Genomic DNA, 17,987 nt, shown 5'->3' with positions numbered 1-17,987 from the left:
CAAGGAGCGGTACTTCGTTCTGTGCGGCAACAGGTACGTAGAATTTTATCTTCTGTCCTTTCAAACGAAAAATTTTTTAATTGATTTCGTCTATTATCTTAGGTAAAAGTATTCAAGGTTAGCGGTGAGACACATTTTCTCCATAATCTTCCCTCTAAATATTCGGATCTACGCTTGAAAACGACGAATTCATATATATAATAATAATTCATCATTTCCCAAAAATATTTTTATCACTATTTCATTGAAACCTGCAGACTGCCAGAATCTCATCACTTTTTTAGAATATACGATCTTCTATATCGAATCTAACTATAACCTAGAGCAGAAGTAAGTAAATAAATAATATCTTGAAGTTATGAGCTAACCTCGCCAACATCTTTCCTTTCAATATTTAAGTCAATGTTTAAGAAAAATGAAACTCTCGAATAAACCAGTACCATATTCCACTTTCTTTAGCGCAATACTATAAATATCGTTGATAATTTAATACTGTGTCAAAGTATTACAAAATCCCGTCTCTCTTTTCCAATATATAATCCACTTAGATTGTTCGATCTAAACATGGTAAATGACATTACAAGATGGCATTGCGTCTGACAACCTTTGTCTTCAAAATCCAGGTCGATGCTTAAAAATAACCGAACCTAATTCTTAAAGAACCAGTTTATCATCCAAAGAAAAAAAAAAAGAATTCCTGCTCTTCTATCCAATAAAGAAATACTCCGGTTAATTAATGTTGCCTGGAAGAATCCTTTTCCTTTGGCAAGAAGAGAAGCTATTCGACGTTCCATCCGGAGACTGATGTTTTTAATATCGACGACAGACGAACGAGGAAGGGCCAGTTCCTATAGATTTCCGTTTCCGAGGTGCAAGGGAGGGCGCGCAGTCGCGAGCGGACGGTACAATAAACGATAACGGGGAGCGAAATTAGGCAAAACGAAAATAGTTTCAAGAAAAGCCGATCTCGCTACATAATATAGTATATGTCAAGCGGGCTGACAGGTAGCAGGGGCAATCTCACCTAGTAGCCCCTTAAACGGCTCTGACGGCAAGGTAATTTTCTTGGAATTCGAGATTAAAATTGCATCGAGGCTAGAAGGGAACAAAGTATGGGCGTCCCGCCTGCTCTTGCCCAAGTTTCACGGGCGGGGAGAAGAGGCGTAACGATGGTGAAGCCGTAAGAAGGGATGGAGCAATCTAACAAGCGGGAGAGCAAGATGGTAGAAAGAGAACGTAAGCGGTGTGAATTAGCAGCAGCCAAGTAAAAAATACTCGCTGGATGAAAAATGCCTCTTAGATCCCTTTGTATTACCCTAAGACGAGGAGGATCTGAGAACACCGAGGGAAACGAGGTGAAAATGCTTGAGACCACCGCCGGTAAATTTCCCCAGACCTTCCCGGACTTGTACCACTCTTGAAAAATTTTACATCAATAGACGCGAGATTTCTTTCTTGTTACATTCGTGGAATTTAACCCTTTTGAGTATACTGGGAATGTTCATGCATTTATGGCAAAAATTTCAATATGCAAAAATGTACAAATGCATATAACGTGGAAAAGTGGATAAAGTGCTTGGAGTAAAGTATTCGTTATAATCTTTAATGGGCGAAACAAACATCTGCCCCGAGAGGGTTAGAAAGTTTTGAACGTTCATTTAATTAAGCTTCTCAAAGTTTTATAGGTTAGCCCATCAACGTATGAGAAATAGCACGTGCCCTTTTGTAACAGTATTCCAATGTGTAACGTGAGCATTGTAGCCAGCTTCATTAGAGGCTTAACGAGGCATCGATGCTGTAGTCAGTGTAGTTGGTCATCGATAAATAGATGATAATGACCATACACGGACGTGTACAGCATTGATTGTGCTATACCGCTATTAACCACTATAAACCACTATATTACTAAAAAGATAGATGGATTCTAAAAGCAAACCTCGATATTACCAAAAAGATAAAGATCCCATTTTAAATCCAAGCGTGAATGTTGAAAAAAACGTTGTGAAAAAAACCAGACTTCGTTTGAAGAGACAGTTTTGCAAGAAGCGTGATGTTTGGTTCATAAAGTCAGTGAAAAATTTCGTAATCTTTCTCTTCTTGCATAGTATAATCAGAAGTAAGTAAAAGTTTCACGGGTAGCGCGAAGACACGGTGAAGAGTCTCAAAGAAACGACAGGACAATTAATCTGGAATCTATTCAGGAACCATTACCGAGCTCCGACTCCTAGACTGATTAATTAACCAGCAGCTTTGTTTATATAGTCTCAGGACTATTACCGAGTACTTCGCCAGTTAAATTACTTGCACAGTGCTCGAGTGACGTGACACGCTTGCAGTTTTCTGTACTCGCTAAGACTACCGTTACCCCTATACTATCTGCAACCCCTTGGCACAGTTCACCCTCCACGTCGCCACGAAACAGCAACGACTTTGCCCTTCTATGTGGGCGTAAGAGCAGAGCCTCGTTGTGGCGAATGTACCGGTGGCGGACCACCGAAGCAGAGGCTGTCACATGGATTCTGTGAACCGTGAAATTGTCGCGCGAAACGCGACCGATAAACCTTTAAATACGAATTAGCGGCACTCGTGCCACGCGAAAGCTGGTGTCGCGCTACGTCATCCTGAACGTTTCCATGCACCACGTGCTATCCAGGCGTCTCTGTCCGCTATAATTAGTATCTGGTTTTCGCGGGCCAGTAGGGGGAATACGGGCATATTCAAAAAGGGGTGCAACGGAGAGGGCGAGAAGGACACTCGTACGGTTAGTGCACGATAACCGTGTACACGTAATTAGTTTTACCACGGAACAGGCAGTAGGCTCGTTGGAAAATTCACCGTTCCGGATGTCCCGTTGGCACCATGCCCGTTACCGATTTATCGAGGTCTGGTCAAGTGAACGTAAAGCTATGGTTGCAATCGATACGTGTTCTGACGAATATTTGTATATTTCTCATGAAATTTGGATACTTATCTAAGAAAACTTTTACGCCTATATTGTGTTATATAAAATATTTCGTTATTTCATTAGTACTGCAATGAGATACGACTGTCATGATTATATTGATAAAATTTTAAAATTCTGAACATGTATATATGAATTATTAGATATTTACTGCTAACGTATATTTAGTAAAAAAAAATTAGTATATATACACGTTGGCTGTTTAAATACTTTTGCGATCTTTGTGAAATACACGGATATACCTACTAGTATTACATATATTTTAGTTCCTACGTATCTCTCCAGATCTTCTTTCAAATTTTACCAATATTACCATGACACTCGAGTTTCATAACAATGTTGATGAAATTTCAAACTGATTTGTATAACACACATTTGTAAGAAAATATGTCTCAAAATCAATACCAAGAAAATAAAATGCACGGATAAAGCATTTGCGGAAGTTTTCAAGTAACTCCCTCCGTATCGGTCTACACGTTTTGCCTAAGATAGGTGGAAAGGATACGCAATTTGCCACGTGGAAGCATCCAGCTGAAGTACGAACACGTGAGATCGCGCAGGATGTTTATGTGATCGAATGACAATGATTGAGCGACTACCGAGCGTGTCGACGATAATAAAATAGATTCTATATTTCTTACATATAACGAATTCATAAAAGATGTCTGCAAGTGTGCGAATATTTTCTTGAGCTTTCGTGAGAAAAATAAACAGAGAATATCTTAAGAAAGATATACGAAACGTGACGCTACTGGCCGATTGTTTCAATGAAATTGTGGTATGAAGGACATGAATATCTTCGACGATGCAAGAAGTCATATCGAATATTGAATGTCAAATTAGGACGCTGGAAGTAACTTAATCGGTGGCTGTCGATGGAGTTGAAATTTCAGATGGTGGAGTGATCTGTAATATGAAGAGTGGAGATTCTCCAAGCTATCGAAGTTCTAGATCTTTGTTTTTTCTAAATAGAATGTTGGATTCTTTAAAGGACGCTCGATAGAGTACGACGGACTTCTGAAAAGTGTCATTCGAGAACGTCACTGTTACTATGGTTACAAAAGATACTCGATCCGGTACTCTTCTCTTACGTTGATAATGAGCGAAAAAACACGACACCTGTTTCTTCACGCAAAGGCTTGTGTCGAGCATGAAGCTACGAAAAAATCCTTTCGCTCTACATCGTCCAGTATTTACGATGAAATCTTACCAACTCTGCTTAAAATATACGTACTTCCTTCAGCATATCTTCATCGTTGATGCCACATGGAATATCATCATGCAACATCCAATCCACAAAACGTATTCTTTGTTCTCCAAAATTTTTATCTCCACAAATCCTTCATTCATCTATCTCTACCGAATAAAATGTTTTTACGTTTGTACACATCGATTCTGCCATTCCCACATTACGTTAAAGGAATCGATTTCCCGTCGATATTTCTTCCGATTCACAGACCCATTTATCCAACCTAACATAGACCCACGTAAGAATTGGTGACAGAGGGAGCCCATAGAGAAACACGTGCAGTACGTAATGGTATTTCCCGGAGACCACAGTAATGTCGTCATTGGCTTACGTGTTTGTTTGAACTGTAAATGCAAATTACGGAGTCGCTATAACAGGTTGTTGCTTCGCGGAGAAGCCTCGAGGTAGGAGAGAGGGTTGGATCGAGCAAACGTTTGCAAGGTAAGGAGATTGTGTTGACGGTAGGGGCGTTCGAGAGATCGCAAGCGACTTCCTCCAAACGACAGAGGAAGGGATTGGTCTGAGATCGGAGGTTGAAACACTCTCCCTCGCCTGGAGGGCTCTCTCGCCCTCGATCAGTGCCGGCAAATGGATAAATTACTCCAGCTCGGCTGGTGACATTGTCGGGAAAGCGTGTCAGGCCTTGGAGCTGCCTCTGTCACAGCCGTTCGAATTCGATTTCGAGGCAGGTGTACTCCGGCAAAAATAATATTAACCGTGCAATCTCGATCGAACAGAAAGAAAAGAAGAACATCGAATCCGATGTTTCACGGAGCAATTTGTCTCCGAGGGTTGGCGCGATTTTTTGATAGGGTTCTTGAGAGGATTGGCCTGTGGCCTTCTTCCAGAGTTTCTTTTCCCACTTTTTCTCATTCCTCGCATTTCTGTATGCTTTGATGGGCTATTTAGATGAAGTGTTTAGGTATGAAAGTGTTTAGACGAAGGGAAGTTTGAAATTGGCACACTAGAGGTGTTAGTAATTTTTGTACTAAACGCATTTTACAATGTTCGTAATAGCCATTTATTCTGAGATGTACGTTATATTTATTCTTTACTATTGTCCAATAGGATTTAATTTTGTAAAATTATGATGTTTTTAGTAAATTTTCTTTCATCCACCATCGTGAATTGTGAGACAGATCTAGGACGATTGTAAATTAATGCGTTTGCATTTACCGATGCATTGTATGAATTATCATCCTGATCGAAGAAACTTGAAACTGAAAGGATGATTTTCCTAGGAAAGGACTTTACTTTTTTCATATATCTTAAATAAAGTAAATATGCCTGACCGATTTTACAGGTGACTATATTAATTGCATCAAATATGCATTTCGTTTATCCAAAATGGGCCCTAATTATATAAGGAAGAATAAGCACATATTCGCTAAATGAATAAAAATGTCACACAGAAACTGTCTGAATCAAATATTACAGGTGACGTGAATTTATGTATATATTTATCACTAAATCCTCTACTCCACCGTTATAAAATCAAGAAAATCCACGCTATGACCAACGCATTGAGTTCTCTTCCATTTGTGAAACATTAACGAACGTCCCGGGACGATCGAACGACCAGCAGAGAGTACAGAGTTTGTTCGTGGTATTCAAACATCGTTCTTACCTCAAGATTTCAAAGAGTCGATGAATTAATCGAAAGTTCACGAGTTTGGAATGTTCGTGAAAGTGAAACACTCTTGGTCGACACTTGATTAAACAGAAAAGCGACTTGGTGTTCCTATGGTTTCACAGAATCCGGTTGTCTAACAAATTGAAATCAGCGCGACTTCAATAGTATCAATTATATAGTAATATAGAATTGTGAATAAAATAACCTTAAAAAATAAATAGACAGGCACATGTATATTCGAGCACCTTCTTGCAACTAAAATGCTTTGCGTTAATCGTAAATTGATAAAATGATGCTCTTTTTCTCATCACACCACAATCACTCCACACTCTTAACACCTTCGCATGTGCACACATTTTTAACGCATAAAGCTAGATCTTCACAATATAGATACATCCACAGGGTTTTACGCGCGTTCCGCGAATCGCTCATAATTCGCTACAAATATTTCAACATAAACGTTCGCTCGATCTTCAATCACATACCATTCGCAATTCTATCACTCGGGTTACTTATCCTAAATAACCACGCCGATTCAGAACAATTCCACTTAGCATGCTTTCAACCTGCATAGCATAATAAAACATGACGTATTGTTCCACACAATTCTCTTCCCAGAAGACTTCTTAACCACTCATAGTCGGCTCTCCTAGGAATAATATTGCTACTCTCTCAGACAATGCAACATCAGACCGCTTGCCAAACTCTTTCACACCCACCAATCAAACTTTACTACTAGCTATCATTAAACATCTGCAACGTCTCGTTCACACTCGCTGATCATACACAGACTAAGTATCTGCTGTGAATCAATCGAAAATATAGTAACGTCCAACTAGTTATTTTGAATACTCAAACACGTGCCGTCACTGGCATATACATAAAATCATCCATCAAGATCGACTTAAGGAGACGGCGGTAGCTGACACACGGTAAGGATGCGAGGTAGAAAGTAAAGGGTGGTGGTGAAGCGAAGGGTGCCTTCAAACGAATGACGGGAGGGGGGCTTCAAGGGGGTGGCGTAATGGCGGCTAAATTCCTGCAACGACCGGATGCAATTTAATGCCAGTAGTCGTGGCGCTATCATCGCCTCGCTGATGCAATATCTTTCGAGTTTCCGGCGTCTAGTTAGTGCGGAACGAGCTGTTGATAAATCTCTCCCACCTCCCTATTCCCCCTGTCCGCTCACTCTCCCCCTCCCCCTCCCTCTCTCTCTCTGCCACCCTATCCGACTCCCACCTATGACTTTCCAGAGACTCCTCTAACTGCTCGTTCCCCTATGTTCAACCACCCATCGTGCTACCACCACCACCATCACCACCCCCGCGGCTCGGTATGTGCAGGCCATTTCTCCGGAGCGGAATTACATCCCCCAAATTGTAATTTTGTCGGGCACCACTCTCTGGTAACACCCGCATTATTTCCCCCACCCGTCGTTTTCAGCCCTTCCCCTCCTCCTACATCATGCTAACAACCCCCTTGGCACCCTCTACAACACCCTGCCCCCCCTACTTCTTCGTCTACTCTCTGAGCTCGTTCACCCAGTTAGATCCGTTAGCTCTCTTTTCCAACGACTCGCCGTTGAACGAACGTACCGGTGTGAAACGAGAAAGAACATGGATCCTCCATGGTCGGGTAGAACGACGTCGTTCCCTTTGCGTGACACGTGTCTGCGAACGAGCATCGATTTCCGGTTGCCATCGGGAACCGGCGCCTCTTCCTTTGGCCGTTATCTGTGTTCTCACGGAATATCGCGTAGAAAAGGGAATTAACCGTTCAGGTCGATACGCGAAGAGAGAGCCTGTCCGAGAGGAGTCTCGGGTTCGGGAGAATGAATCGAGTAGAGGCATTCGGTCTCTAGACGAGAGGTGTGTATTGAAAGATAAATCTATAAGTGAGAGAGAGAGAGAGAGAGAGAGAGAGAGAAGGTTTCCGCTGGCTTCAGTCGAGCAAATAGAATTGTGCAAGTGCTTAAAGAGGCTCGGCGAAATTTTCCCTAACGTTTACACGATGCCCTATTAGTAGGGTGGTTCGATTAAGTTTTAAGTTAGTGTTCGAATTATACAGGGTATTCGATATGTTTTAGGCCTTTGGATACATAAAATTGTAAAAATAAGGCCGGTGAAACTTTGTCTAAAGCTTTCCCGGTACTCTGTTAGCACGATGATTCGATTAAATTAAAGATTTGTATCCGAATTATAAGAAGTGCTGAAAATATTTTAGGTTTCTAGATTTTGAAAAAGTATGAGAAGTGTTTTATTTTCTAATTTGTTCAGCTTGATTCAAAGTATAAATGGAAAGAGGGTAATAGTCGTTAAATCGTCCTGACATTTAAATACGTTAGCCTCATTCCGGGAATTCGTGGGAAAAGTTAAAAGCTAAATCTATAGAAAAGGAGATTCGTGTTAGAAAGTGGAATTGTGAAAGTGCTCGGAAATGCTTGTGAAATTTTCTCGAGAGTTTTGATCGATATTAAATTAAGTTCAAAATTACTATTCGAAATTCGAAGTATCTCACATTGTCAATGGATCACGACTATTCTCATGTTTGCATATAGTACATCAATTTACACAATCATTAAAATTTAAAATCGCACAAGGCGTTAGTATAGCATCGTTTATAGCGCCGTTTATTGGTATATAATGTTTGTTAAATTAAATAAAACTATAAATATAAATAAAATTGTCAAAATTTATTCAATATTTATTCATTAACATAGTTATAGAAATAGTCAGTGACAGGCATATAGTATAATTTTTGCGTAAAATAGTTGACAATGTCTTAAGTTTCGAAGTTCTTAAAATTTGAAATATACCCAAAATATTCGAAATGCGAATTTTTTTGTATTTTATGTCTGACTTAACTCGAAGCCCAAGTGGAAAGAGCATGATAGTCGTTAAATCGTCGCGGCATTTACATTAGTTCCATTTCGAAATTCCGAGTAAGCCGTAAAACGAGAATGGGTTGAAGCTTCCCGTAATCGAAAGCGGTAAGAAAAATGGAAAACACGCGAGACTTTCGATGCTCAACCAAAGTTGCAAGGATTAGGTACTATTAAATTAATTTTCTAGCATTAACCACAAGGGGCAACTGTAACGTGTCGTTGGAAAAATTAATTATCAAACCAGCCCGATAATCGTCGTCGAGTACAGAGTAGTCGTTATCTCTTCTCAATCTGGCTCTTCGAGCTTACAGGTCAGATTGTATTGGATTACCTCGAAGGAACCATCGCAACTCACTTCATAGGAACGCGTTCGCCGCGAGAGATTAACGTTAAACGAGACTCCGAGCACTTTGACCTACAACCCTCTCTTCTCTTCTCTTCTCTTCGATACTTTCCACCGAGCATTCTCGTCAAACACGAAGTTTCAACATTTTTTTAGTTTGCTCTAAAACTAAGAAAAGATACTCAAACTGCCTGGTACTCGATTAATATTGTTGGATCATTAAATGGCTATAATCTCCGTGTATATTACTTCAATTTTATTTTGTATTTTATACTCTACACTATGATCCTTGGAATAAGTCTGTATATAATATGAAATACAAAATAAAATGAAGTTCCCTAAAACTAAATTATTTATGCCAAAATGTTGTAACGTTTTATGAATTGCCGATATTAGTTGAGGATCGAACAAGCTGTTCGATTGCTTCTTCTTCTACGGAAATGACAGCTATCAAACTTCTATACTGATATTCAAGTCACTACCAAGTATTTAAAGACAAGCTTACTAAGACTGTCCTTGAGACAACGCGATCTTCGGGCGACGCTTGCTTTATGCCCCTTGTTTCGTAACATTATCGTTTAAGGCTTAAGCCATCCGTCGAATAATCATTAAACTAAGTTTCTTTCATGTAGTTGGTTCATATATTCGGTGACTTGCAGTTATGTAGCTACATCTCGTTCAAACGCTATCGAGTATTATTCAAGAAAATAAAGTACTTTAATTAGGCAGAGAAGTGTCAACGGGTCTAATTAAAGTAAGGTCAGAAAATTCAATTGTATGTAGAAGATACGATATAACGAAACTCACAAGCAAATACTGGTATCGCAAAACCGGGTCATTTTACGTCGTTTAAATTCCTGATGGTAGGAATCGGCGGGCTATAATTGCGTCATCCGTCGATCGAAACTCGTACGAGCAAACTTATCTGAAACCAACGGACTCGATATTCGAAAGTTCGAACGACAGGAATTTTGTCGGATGGCTAAATTTTATGGCGATCTCGTGACCTCGTTTGCACACGATTTATCCACGTGTTATAGCCTGTGGATCGCGGTGCGAGTCGTGCGGCAGCGGTTTAAAACTTCCGGGATAATTAACTAAACTAATTATCGGCTCGCTGCACTGGAACGAAACATCGACGTCTCGTAAGAGCGACAGCAAGTAAACGAAAGACTAGCAGCCAGTGTCACGGATAGCCTGATAAATTCGCAGGGATAAAGCAGAAAACTTGGCGCCATGGAACGAAACACGTTGCCACTATCAATCATTCGGCCGTTTTCTGTTTTGTTCCGAACCCGACGTTTGGCAATTCGATCGGTCGTGTATCAGTAAAAATAACACGGAACCTTTCGACCCAGCCGGCCAGTTAACACCGTTTCCGTTTGTCTCTTCCGATGGACCGGAGATGGTTCCACGCGGCTGTTTATAAATAGACAGGTGCTTCTTTTTATTCTCCTAGTCGTACATTAATTTTGTACATAAATTTTCCTGTAATTAGAGGATAAATGTCATTTGACTACCTTTCCTTCAGTTTCTTTGTTGCGGACCGAGTGATAACACTGTCAGAAATAACAATATATAGACATTTAGTGGGAACAAACAAGGATAAGCGAACGAATAATGCAGGTTTCGCTAAATACGGCTTGTTTACACAAAAATATAAATAATAATTTGAATTGTTTACTGGTACCATAAGGATATAGATAGGGCGAGACAATAAATAAATTTGAAGCATACATATAACGCCAATACTAGTTCAATTAAAATTCATTGATATCTAATTCCACTAACAACCCATTAATTTTGGTCCCCGGCTGTAAGTTAAATAACAAGTTTTGGGGGCGAGTCTTCGACTAAATCAATATTAGAACTGCCAGAGTAATTGAAATTGAGCCGCTCAGAAATATTGATCAATATGACTATATGGATCAATTTCGTACACCGAAACTTCCTTGATACATATTTTTACTTTAGTCGCCATAGGTAATTTGTTCTTCCTTGTATTTTGCATGTTTAACAAGACGGAAGTTTAACGCGGAAGAATTCTTGGCCGTTTTCGTTTTTATTTGATTCTCGGGCCAACTTCACCAAGGTATCGTTAACCGCCTCAAGCTGGATAGAAGAGTCGGCGATAGACGAGGACAGGAAATCACATAGTACCCGGAGGCTATGAGGACGTTAACGGCGTTATTAGTCCTATTGCGCGAACAGGAATGAGAAGAGAGGACGGGACGACGAATGGGAAGAAGGATACTGCTCGGTGAAATCGAACTGGATCTTGCTCAATCAATCAAACAGAGGCAAATCGAGTCGATGGAAAAGAAAAGGGCGCGCGAAATGGGCGCAAGAAAGCAAAAACGAGGAAAGAGCGAGAAAATAGATGGGAATGAAAGGAATAGAAAAAGCTGGATAGGCGGAGAAACATCACAAATCAAAGAAGCGGTGACAGTTAATTCATAACTTCGCAACCCCGTAGCTCTTTCGAATTCCCTGGCTGCCTTCACCCACCCCTTTTCAATCTGTGCCAACGTCGCCAGTTGCGTATGCACCTCGACGAACAGCCTTTTCGCGTTGATACACTCCCGAAGAGCGCATTGTTGCACTTTTGTTCCACCCCTTCTTTCTCCTTCCTTTCTGGCCTTGTCGCGGTTATTGCTGTTCTTCTTCTTCCCGCCCTTCGCCTCCCTTTCGTTTTGTTCCGTAGGTTTTGCGCCACCAGCGTTGTTTAAAATCGTGGCTACACGATAGATACTTTAATAGATAAGTCGCAGAACATTATCAAAGGTGCGAAATGATGATTGACTGTCCAATTTCTTTTTTATATAGAGTAGCAATAGATAATTAATTGAGAGAAAAATGATGGTGATTTATAATCTGATTTCTTATCTTTCGTATTGAAAACATATTTTTAAGAATCTGTGATGTTGCATGTGTCAAAAGTCGAACGTTCTTCGATCAATCAGTCTTTCCGAAATTGTAGGGTGGACAATTTCACTTACGTTTATATTCACGACATTGAAAATGCTGACGAGTGCAAGACTAATTTTATTTTGCTTCGTCGTTACATGGTTTTTCAGAATTCCTCTAGAAGCTGGTCATAAAATATTTCCACTAGTTTTAAAGGAACCTATAAATAACAGTTGATAGTTTGATAATCGTCAAACAATAATTTTAGAGAAAAAAATAAGAAATTTAAACACGTGGAAACGTACATAATACATATATACAAAACATTTAAATTACTTACTATAATAATTATAGGATGAAATATATTTGTATTTAGATTCCGTTTCATTAGTCCAACTCACGAAACTATATTTCACAAATTCCTCTAATATTCCCTTTACACGTGTTCTAATCGATTTGCGGAACTGAACAGAATCTTCTTCGCTACGTATGTCCGTTGAAATCGAGGTTTAAAAATAAAACGGAACGGCAGCGAAGGTATTTTTCCCCCAAGTTTTCCTTCAAACATTAATCCTAATGGGCCGGTGAATAGGTAATGCAATTTAGCAACTGTCAGGGATGAAACGAGGGCGATAAAAGTGGCATAAGTCTGCGGGACACGTGGATCGAAGAGATGACAAGCGGCGTTAAGCGGCGTTGCGCAACGAACAACGAGAACGAATCGCGAAAGCAGTTTTCGTCTGTATCTGGCTGGTCGATCTCGCCGGCTGCAACGTACGTGCACCGAATGGCCGTCCATAACTCATTTACATTAATATGGGGTGAACACGAATGTCTATCCTTGGATATCATCGTCCGTGATAAAAACGATGGAAATGAAATATATACCGGTTGGGTTTTGGGCGTCGCGCATACATCAACCTACCCTCCGAATCACCGAACCGATCGTTCCTCCCGCGAAAACCGCAACTTTAGTACCGACGTGTATAATCGTCCCAGCTTTCTACGTCACTAATGATTCCGCCTGGTACTATTAAGCGTCAATAGTAATTCACCCGGTCTACTGTCTTTTCTTTCTCTCTCTCTCTCTCTCTTTCTCTTGCCTCCCCTCTCTGCCTAATTTTCGCGGCCGTTCGAAGTTTTGAAGTTTCGTGTCTACGTTCCGTAGTCTCGTCGAAATTCTACTCCCCGAAGATAAGAAAATTTCGAGAGACGAGAGGAAATCGACGAATTAAACGGCGAAAAGCAAGGAAGAATGGAACCACGACAGGACAAAACGAGAACTGCGTTTCTATTCTGCTTGGGATAGAGAAGGGGAAATGGTGAAACTGTCTCACCGCGTTAGTCGACGTTCATGTCGATGAAACTTCAACGTTCGCCATCCCTCTCATCTAACGATGCGTTTCCATGAAGCGGAAGTTTCCGTAATCCATAGACCGGTAAGTAGTCAAAGACGGCGTGTTACAAGTTGAAATATTTAGCAGCCACTCCGCATGGGAATATCGAACAGGTGCGTCGCTACCCTTAATCCATGGCTCGATGATGGAAATCGATACGTGGACCGCGTGCCTCTTACTTTATCCGAAACGAGAACAATGTTTCAGCGTACTGCGACAACCGCCATCACCAGTCCATCGTCGACAGACGTGATCCCTTCGATGGGTTTCCACAGGAGCTACATTGGTATAACCATCCTTACGATTCGAGCGAATCATGCACTGATGAATATCGAGATGCGATGTCTTGAGCTTCCATTTTCATGCGATTTGTATCGATTTAAAATGCAGCAGTTCATTTTCAAACTGAATTCTATTCTATTGTCCGCCGTTTCATAAGATTCTTGGTCCACTAAACAAATATTTATTTGATTCCCTGCTAAAAGTATCAAATTTTTTTATTTTTTTTTTTTTATTTAGTTGTTCACATTCACAATTTGTCCGATTTGGACATTTGGTAGAATATAAGTATCTAATGATATATACTGGTTAACGCTTGTACGCTTATTCATGACTCTGAAGCGCCAAACACAACCCCTTAAACGAGTTTCCATGTAGCCTTCAACATTTTGTTAATTATCACCTCGATCGGAAAAATTCGTTTAATGAAAAAATCGCGGCGTTGCTTGATCGCCACTGGTCTGAAAAGTCTAATCGATGGCTGATAGGGCAACATTATTAGCTAACACCGACCGTTTCGTTGTCTTGGTCGACGCCATTACGATGGCCACCCTCCTTTCGACTCGCGGATTATACCGTTGAATCACGCCAACTCTGGCGCGAGTAGATTCCATATCGTGTGTCGGCCTCGACTCGAACTAATAGACGAAATTAAACTTACGGCCACAGTTTGCAAGAATGACTGTGAAGGAGTAACAATTGCAGTCCGTCCGAGGGTTGTTCGCTAGAAATTATCGTTTCACTCTGTGTTTCTTTCTTACTCCCTCTCGAGTTAATAACAGAACTGTACGGTTTGAAGGGAGAGAACAAAAAAAAAAATAGATGAAAAGGAAAAATGGAAATGGAATTCGCCCTGGTGGAAAGTCGAACGAGAATCGCGTGGTAGTGGTTCGTGGCGCGACGAATTAGAGCCCGGGGATCGGTGTAATCGAATGCTCGCGAAATACCATATTTGATTCTATGTGGTGGATTTAGTTCGCTAGGGCTTAGTGGGCCGAGTTTTCAGCGAGATTAGTCTTGTAATAGATGTTCTTTGTGTTAAAAGTAATTGTCTTTGCAGTCTTCCTTGTTAATATTTGACTTATTATATACTAATTGAGAATCATGGTATGTATCTCAAATGAGCAAAGAGTTTAGATCAGAAGATTAGGTAGAGATAGATAGGGTGATGATCGATTCTGACTGAAGAATATTTATTGCTAGGGTAAAGTGCTACAATTGAGAGAACAGGGTGCTTGCATTTGCTGGAGATTGTAATAGTGACAAGGAATATTTGAAATTATATTATGAACTAAGAATACACGGCCATTTACAGTTTCAGGTAGACGCGTTTGAGGATATTCTACGAATGTTTGTATCGGTGACATTTTGATATCAGTAATGTTGATAACATGTGAAATTTTCTACGGATTAATAAACATGTATTCTGTTAAAAGACGATAAAAAGATCTTCGACTTTAGCTTCGACTTTTTTGTTTCGAAAACAAGCAGCGTTTACAGTCTATACTGAACGACAAATCAGTATACGGTCACTGTACGTACATCTCCAAGCTGTCTGGCTGAGAATATTTTGAGAAAATTAGGCATCATCTCCTGTACTTAATTATACCGCAAAGTGGGACCTGTCCAGCACAGAAGACAAACCTAATCGACGCCTACGGGATGAAAGTGAAGCGACGAGAATTTTCCGACGGGTGTCGATCCCCAAGAGATGCGCGGCGCCGCTCGACGCTGCTCGACGAGATCGAATGCTAATTCCTTTTGGTGCCTCGGGGCCGGAAATTTGAACGGGATTAGGTCGGATCGGGCCGCTTCTCCCCGAAAATGTTCACCATGAATAACAAAAAACCGAGCCATCCTGCACGTGGATTACCTATGCATCGGCCACTCGGAACGAGATTCAATTAAGGAACAGAACCTCTGCCGTGACCTTCTATCTCTTCTCTAACCACAGTTAATTATTTCTTTCTTATTTCGAGCCATTAAAGGAAAATTACACGTGTAAAAGAAATTCTTCGTTTATATTCGGAATCAGGACCGTCTTGTTCAGTTGAGTTAATATTTATCAGTGAAATTTTACGAGTTCTACATGTATATTTTACGAAACCACAAGTTATTTGGTTATTCTATATGATTAGAAATCACGAGATTGTAGAAGGCATGCCTTACAACTTATAACTTGGAAATTTATTAGCAGGGGAACCTGTACAAAACCGTATATTTAACTTTGAAAGTTTCTAACTTTTGTAATTAGTAAGTAAATTGTGTAAACCAAGCCGTATTTATTATATACTTTCGCAATGAATAGAAAACAAACGAATTAAAATTAAATAATTCTATTACTATAATTACTATTAATAATAGTACTTAAAATAACAATAAAACTAAACTTTTTCCGAGTTTGCCCGGTAAAGCGGGTAAGACCGTGTACACTGCACGATATTTTCCCTAGTTTAAATTAACAACGATAACATAGAAAATGATCGATTCTTCTGTTATCCAACCCGTACCACCCTCGTGTGCCCATTTATTACACTGCGTATACTACATCCAGTTTTTTTGCAAGCGGCCCGCACCATATTCTTCCTGAAAATATACACAAATGTCATCAATTCTAGATTTAATATTTGATTTCAGCCTTTTCTTTACTAATTTTTATTTTCTGCCCGTTATTGGTTGTTCTTAATTCGACATAGGTGTTTTTCTTCTTCTTTGTCAAAGTAGCCAGTAATTCGTCTTTATAGTCAGCGGATGTCGGTTTTAACGAGTATGGTTATGCCACGGGACGCTTGAGCATAATATTTACTTATAATTAAAATTTTCCAAATATGATGTTAACGAATACGTGTCGTCATTTATAGTCAAAACACTAACCGAATATAACATCAAGAATACTTGCAAATACAATAAACTCGATAATTCTTCGAAACGTACGCCGTTTATAACAAAACACTGTTGACGGACACTTCAGTACGTTGGAAAACAGTTGGAAAGCGCTGGAGGGAATAATATTTTTTGAATTGGTTATGAAAATAAATATGGTATACGCTTGTAACCAGGTCTTCCCTGTTATTAGTGGGTAAATTATTGTACAAAAGCGTTCAGATATATTTAACAAGATATCAAGATTTTCCTATGTGTCATTATAACGCTTTCCAGCGTTTAGTTTGTCAACTTGCATGTACTCTAGAAATTGTTGATATTAGCGTATTATTCAATGTACATCTGTGATCTTGCTAATGAATTTTTAGTAAACGCTTTAAGAAGCAAAGAAACACGAAGGGATTTTTCTGCCCCTACAGATGGAACTTGCTGTCGTATAATTTCATTGGATTATTACAACGAAGGAGTTCCATTAAGATGAATTGAAAGATTCAGAAGGAAAATAAGACGATCTTTTATAACGCGCATAACAACTATGCATTAAGCTGGAATTACTATATTCAGTTATAAATGTTTAGACATTTACTTGACAAAATTCCTTAGAAAAATGCGGATCATATTTTCGATCGAATCCATAGCTTTCTTCCCAAAAGAAAAAACTACATGTACCACTTCTCCATCGAGCTTCTCGATTCATACTTACTTTCGTGCAATCTCAACGGAAGATCTCTCGCAATCCCAGTCTTTCGCAAGCCCGACTGCCGCCGAAGATACGATCCGGAATTCATCTGCAACTATCAATTATACCATCTCACGTCCACGCAATTACCCAGTAATCCCGCGAGTCCTCTGTCCATCTTCACGGCATCTTTCGTAACCAGTTCCGCGGAAGGAAAAGGGAACGCCACGAACCACGGTTTCATTTGCGAGGTACGACCGCGCATATAATGATTATTCAAATCGTCGTCAGGGGGTGTTAGGATTCTCGGTATTGAGGGATCGGCGTAGACAGTAAGGGTGAGAGAAGAAGCGTCGAACGGAGACGAGAAATCCAGCCTAGGAATCCGGTGATCTGCGGTGTGTGATCCAAGCCATTAGGCAAAGCTTCCTCGTTTCCTCTTCAGACCCTCTCTCCCTCTTTTCCATCCCTCGGTTTCCAGCGTCTCGTCGACGCGCTAACTGAAAAGGACCAACCACCACGTGTTCCATGGTTTTTGCATTGGGAAACTTGCTCCTCGGACCTGCTAAGTCTGCCCGCGCAATTCGCAGCACGCGCCTTTCCAACGTTCATCCCCTTCTTCGCAACGACTCAGCTATGTTACACTCGTTCTTTCTGTCGTACTATAATTGCTGTCCTGCGGCGGTTATCTTTCTACCTGCATTATATTGCATCTTTCAATCCTCTTATTCCGTATTTGTCGAAAGGGACATGGGGATTTAAGGATGAATT

The sequence above is a fragment of the Bombus bifarius genome, unplaced genomic scaffold (genome assembly GCF_011952205.1).
Source record: "Bombus bifarius isolate JDL3187 unplaced genomic scaffold, Bbif_JDL3187 scf7180000008008, whole genome shotgun sequence".
NCBI classification, from domain to species: domain Eukaryota; kingdom Metazoa; phylum Arthropoda; class Insecta; order Hymenoptera; family Apidae; genus Bombus; species Bombus bifarius.
Note: the sequence above shows the minus strand (reverse complement) of the source record.